The sequence below is a fragment of the Anarrhichthys ocellatus genome, unplaced genomic scaffold, assembly GCF_004355925.1.
Source record: "Anarrhichthys ocellatus isolate YVR2014 unplaced genomic scaffold, GSC_Weel_1.0 scaffold3, whole genome shotgun sequence".
NCBI classification, from domain to species: Eukaryota; Metazoa; Chordata; class Actinopteri; order Perciformes; family Anarhichadidae; genus Anarrhichthys; species Anarrhichthys ocellatus.
The window spans coordinates 9,828,362-9,834,874 of NW_022280033.1; positions in this window are offsets into that span (position 1 = coordinate 9,828,362).

The window sequence follows — 6,513 nt, forward strand, 5'->3', positions numbered from 1 at the left end:
ATGAAGCAAAACTGTATTTGTACTGCGTGATTCTAAAATTGGCGGAAGTCACAGAAAGAGGTTAAGCTATCCATCATAGAAAAAGCGTTGCATCCGTTTTTCTTTTTGCAGCTTGGCTCTCATCCCTATCATCTCATGCGTCTGTTCTTCTTGGCTCGCCTTTGATGCAGAAAGGTGTGGGACAAGAAGCCAGCATGACACTCCGAGTTAAAGGAAACTTTGGTTACATCCTGCTTGCATCATATACACGCTCTCATGCGCACATTTAACTTGCTCACACAGTGAACGGGCCCGAGCCCTTGGCCGAGCGAGTGCGTACCTTTTCCCTCAGTTGAGTTCCTATTTGTGCTCACAAACATAATGCGTACATCTTTCATCCTTTAATGTTGGCCCAAAAGAACAACTGATTGGTTTTCTGCTGTGACATGGTTACCGCTCTCGTACCCGTTACTATCATGCTGCGTGTGTTTTGGGGGAAAAAGTTTGACATCAGAGAATTTTTAGTCTGCTGCCAAGGAGCGTTTCAGTCCAGTGTTGTTTAGTCAGAAAGTCAAATGGTGAACGCTCATGAATTGTTTTGGGTTGCTGTGTAGTGTTCAGCATTGGCGGAGGTTTGCACTCTAACTCGTGCCTTTTTAATTTGTATTTGAATACTTGGGCTGAGTGTTCAACATGTGGGCGTTGATATTTGCATGTGCGAGGAGTACAATGAAGATGAGACTCAGATCCTAGCAGGACTGTGGTACTGCACCAACTGTACCAGCATTTTGCACATATTTTATGTAAATACACTCAATTCTTCTTAATTTGTGAGTCCGGTCACATGGCAGCTGAAGGACATATCTGTAAAAACAATCCACCTCTTTAGACAATGCAAGACTGATTTTCATTTTCATTTGTTTTACACGGTACAACAATGCCTCGCAGAGGAAGCATTGTCCCGAAATGGCAGCAGTGAAGAAAGTACAACTCTCTTTTTGTATTTCTAAATGAAATGAATCTATTAGTAATAGCTAATATAAGGAAGGATTTTACAAACGGCGATGTTGTTTCTCCACGAGGTAGAATAGAGGCTCAGTCTGTTTGGATTCTGAGGTGAAGGAGCTGCTGCATTGCCAAATTGTATGTATGTATGTATGTATGTATGTATGTATGTATGTATGTATGTATGTATGTATGTACGTACGTCACAGGCAGGAGTTTGTGTTCATGTGAAGAGGATGTGTGTGTCTGACTGACAAATCTCCTGCGCTGTGAGGTGATTGCAGTAAACAAACATCAGTGCACAGGGAAGGCATGCAGCAGTCTTGCAGTGAATCTGTTGGAAGCCTCTGAAATTGGTTTCTGATTATTAAAATGAAAACAATTTCCTCTGATCAAATCAGCGAAGGCACAGTTGACTGATGCTGTCTACTTGGCCAAAAGAAAACAATGAACCAGAAGAGATGGAATTTTTAATCATGCAAATAAATAAGTTGAACTAATAAAGTAACTAATAAGTGTTTAAATGTTTGAAGATTTTCACGTGGAGCCTGGTACACATTGATTAGATGGTATGTATTGGAATTCTCTATCAGTTGATGCCACTGCATACTTTTTTTTAGTATTTCATTCAAGTACAGACTTCAGACCTACAGCTTCCATCTGTAACCACTTTTGCAGCAGCTTGTCTTATCAACAGAGCAGTGTGTGGCTTTGACATCTGAAGTTCAAGACTCTGATGCGACACACACAAAACCAGTCTGCATGTTGTTTATGAGGATTGTTGTCTTTCTTATTCTTTCATAGTTGGTGAAGCTGCACACTGACAACATCAAAGATCACATGTTGCAGTGAAAGCTCAATAAAACGGCTCCCACGGCTGTGGAATAACAAGTAAGGCTGCAACTGACGATTAGTCTAAGTTAGTGGCAATCTTGAAGATTTTCATTTAAATAAATGTCTGTTAAGTTACTATCGCCGGAGAAGGCAACACATTGGCGAATGAGCCTATGGCTCACTGATGAAAGTATTGCGTTATTTATGTATTTGCAGTATTAAGAAATGGGTGTCTGAGGCAAATTGTCGGAAAAAAGGCTGTTTTACAGTTTTTCTTCATTTTATACACACAATAAAATGGAACTATGCACACTATTCTGAAAAATAGCACATTATTATGGAATGTCGGACGCAGCCCAACTCTCCAGACTCCTAAACTCTGAGCACGTTTCCTTTGTTTTCACTCGAATAGAAATTTAAATCAGCCAGGACTGAAATCTCAAGGATTGCCACTTTTAGTTCAGGCAATAAGATGTAAAAGAGTCTTCAAACTTTATATCATTATGTCCGTTACAATAATATAGAATGGAGAAAAACAGCAAATCCTTTATATTTTAACAACTTGAACCAGAAATGTTGCCATTTTTCTTGATAAATGATTATCAAAATGGTTGTCGTGATTGATTTAGTTTTAAATGTGAAAATGTAAGGCTACAACTGATTGTTTTAGTATTTTACTAATTAATCAATTAGTTGATCTAAAAAATGTCAGAAAATGGTGATTAAGGCCCATCATTTCATAACCATGTTGATTTGTTCAAATGTCTTCTTTGGGCTGACCAATAGTCCAAAACCTGTAACATATTCAATTTAATATCATAAAATGTTATGAAACTAGCACGGATGCTGACATTGAAGAAGCTGTAATTTTTTTTTAATCAGACAATAATCCATCATCAATAGTAATAAATTGATTGTTTTCTTCAGAAAATAATTATTTCAAGAAAACAAATTTAGATGCAATTTCACCCACTTTATCTCCAAGATGGTGCAGAAAGTAATTACTGAAAAATCTTTCCAATATCTACCTGTTCTCCCCCCCAAAAAAATCCAATCCTGGTGCTTTTATCTCTCGTAGTGGCAGTTGTATGTGCTTCTGTGCTTGGTGCTGAGTGGGTCATTTCAGGGGTCAGCGTTTTTTAATTGGATAATCCAGTCCCGAGCCAGTTGAGATTAGCAGCTACTCAAACCCAGGGAATTGGTATGATAGTGTTTGACCTGTGTGACCATACTGGGTTAAGCTTCCTCGTGCAGGAGCACACAGCGCTGCCTCAGGGAAGCACAGAATCAGCTGATAGGAGAAACGTTGCTCAATGACCCCCGAATTTCTAAAATGGAGATATGAAATTTCCGCAGGACACCAATGCTAATCACATCGCTACCCTGTTGAAGTGTCAACCGTATGTCTCGGCCTTCAAAGCGTCCCACTCCGTGTATTAAACTGTCTTTGTCTTCACTTCTGATCCTGTGGTGGAGCCTTCAACAAGAGTTGTTGAATGTGCTCATCATTTCTGCAGCCGTGTGTGTGTGTGTGTGTGTGCGCGCGCGCACTTTTTTCACACACCCAGAGTTGTGATTGTGCCACAGAGTCTGGCACCACGTTAAGCCGGAGAATGTGCATGTGTTGGAGCTGTCCTCTTAATCCTTACAGCAAATAAAGGGAGGCTTACTCAGTCTGGTACACACACACACTAGAGCAGGCAAGCAAGCACAGATGCACACACTTCACATGCACTGGCACGTGCATGTATGGCACATGCTCTCTCTTCCTGTTCATATCTTTCTTTCTTCTTTCTCCCATCCATCTGGTGGATGGCTCATCCTCGCATTATTCCACCTCTCTCTCTCTCTCCTCGCTCTTTCTTTCTTCTGCAGCCCATGTTTCATCTTTCTTCCCTCCCTCTGTCTCTCTTCCTCCCCGTCTTCTCCTTCACGCCTTTTCTTACAGACTCGTACACACACCCTGCTGCTCAGTGTCTCCCATCTCTTTGCCAAGCCAATCTGGGATTTGGAAATTGTTTCAAAAGCACAAGGATTACCCCCACACCCACAATAATTAGCCCCAACTTTCCCGAGCAGGGCACAGCCGCTAGTGTCCCATAATGAGAGAGCTGCTGAGGAGGTATTTACGATTAGTGATGGCGTACACTGCCTCTCAGAGCAGCACCGGCAACTACTGTCAATGTTAGCAGTGCCGTGGTCACAGCTGAGCTCTGTGGTTCTACACTCGGGGCTTAAATATGCACTCTTTGTATTAGTCTTTGTATTCCTGTGAAGTCTGTCATCAACCACATTCATTTCCATGACACCCCTCAGGATTTGACAGTTTTTTTTTTTGTTTTTTTTTTCAGATTGTCCCATTGTCATTGTTTGATTGATGTGTTTGGAGACTGATCACAATGCGCATGACAGAGTAGACGTGAGTAGTTAAGTTCTTTATTTTTTTAGATTTAGAAAGTATTCCCCAGTCTGCATTGGAAAGCCTTTCACGTTCCTCCCAAAAATTGTAAGCGTGTGAATGCATCATCATGTGTCTGTTACCCCTACCATATACTGGTGATCTGCTCACGGTGTACTCTGTTGCCTGTCCCCCAGCTGCATGCTGGGATTGGTCCAGCCCCCGAAACCCTGTATTTGATCATCACTTTAAAGAATAGATGCTTTCAAGTCAGCTTTGAAAATAGTTTAAATTTTTATGTAAAACTGAAATGGGAACAAGAACTTGGTGTGAATATTACAGAGGATGATTGGTTTAATATCTGGAGGACACAACAGTCTTCAACATCCTCGCGTATTTGAAGAGAACACTGTTGGAAGAATGTAATCAGATTCTTTATTACTCCCCAAATTACAAACAAATGTCTGTCTATTGTCCAGCCATGTTGGAGGAAATGTGGGGCAGTAAATTTAAACCACTCCCATGTATTTTGGCTATGTCCGGAAATTGTACAGTTTTGGGGAAATGTCCATATGGTTATAGTCCAAATTCTGGGCTATGATATACCAAAGTCATTTATCTTTCTCTACTTAGGTAATCTGACAACAGACACTGTGTTAATAGAAGACAGGTATTTACTGAAGATCTTGCTAGCAGCTTGCAAGAAGGCTATCACGAAGAGATGGCACAAGGCAGATCCACCATCACAAGATGGATGGCTGAATATTGTGACTGAAATGTATGATATGGAACTATTAACTCATGGAATAAGAGCTCAAGTGGAGCGATGTCGTGAGAAGTGGGAGAAATGGACGATGTTTACGTGTCAACGATAACACAACCTGAATATTTCACAGGAGTTACCATGTTTTTGAAGAGACAGAGCAATCCAGATCCTTTTTTTTATTTTTTATTTTATTTTTTAAATTTATGTTTACGTTTTTGTGCATGTATTGTCTGTCTGTCTGGTGAAAAGCAGAAAAATAAAGTGTGAAAAAAAAAAAAGAAAATAGTTTAAATTGGTAGATTTATAGATTTAGGAAGGATAAAACAGCCGTCACTAATCAGCACAGTGTACTTTGTATGTGCTTGCCCTCTTGCAAAAGCTGTCGTCCGTCATTGGTTTCCGTAAAACATGACGCTGATCTGATCCTTCTGAACTTAAACAAGTGTTTTTCGCTGTTAAAATCTATTCAACATGCAGGGAATCAGAACAAACTCATGTAAATGCACAAACAAATGACCTATTTCCTTGTTAAGTTATTAAGACTTGATAAAATAAAGGAGTAATACATGCATGACACTGTCTGGCTGGGTGTTATTTTCCACACAATCAAAAAATTGGCTAAATTTAGATAACTGAATTTGATTTTCAAACTGTCCTGCTCGGCCTTTTTTGAGCTGACTTTGCACTTGAAATAATGACTCTGCAAAAACTTGCAGAAACTTGTGCTAACTTGCATCAGGTTAAAAGGAGAAAGTGATGAGGTGTGCTATGAGATGACATTGTGCTCGCAAAATATCCTAATTTCCTTTCGTGTATTCAGAGTTTTATAAATTTAGATTTTATATTTGAAGGCACACGAGTCTGCGACGGTCATGAACCACTGTCCCCAGAGATCTTAATAACCCTCCACTTAACAAGCCAACCTTAATGAACCTCTAAACCACAAACCTTACCCTAAATCTTCTACACCACCTAAAGGTGAGAGCACTGGGCTCAACGTCCTTGAGATTAGACGCACGCTTCATGCACACAGAGTAAGCGAGGGGTTAAAGTGTGTGTGTGTGTGTGTGTGTGTGTGTGTGTGTGGTAAGGTGCCTGCATGTCGTGTGAGTCGTGCTCCTGACTTGTCCCTCTAATTTGAGTCTGTCACATTTTTGAGAAGCACGATTAAGCTGTCAGAAGGTTGCTGCTAATGTATTTGCCTGCAGGGATATGCACACAAAGTAAGAGTGTGTTCATGTGAGAAAAGGAGGACAAAGTGAGTGTGTACACTCTTTCCTCTCAGCACGCTGGCGAATACACTGATAACGAAACAATTCATCTCCCTCACTCAATTCTATAGCTGCATTGTGTTTGTAAGTGTTTGAAACAGTGTGATTTGTTCTTGTTAGTGGGTGTGTGAATTGTCTGAATGCTAATGCTTTATGTCTTGACAATCACACCGCTTCAGAATGTGTTGTATTTGTGCACCTGCCTTCAGCATTTGTGTGTGTGTGTGTGTGTGTGTGTGTGTGTGTGTGTGTGTGTGTGT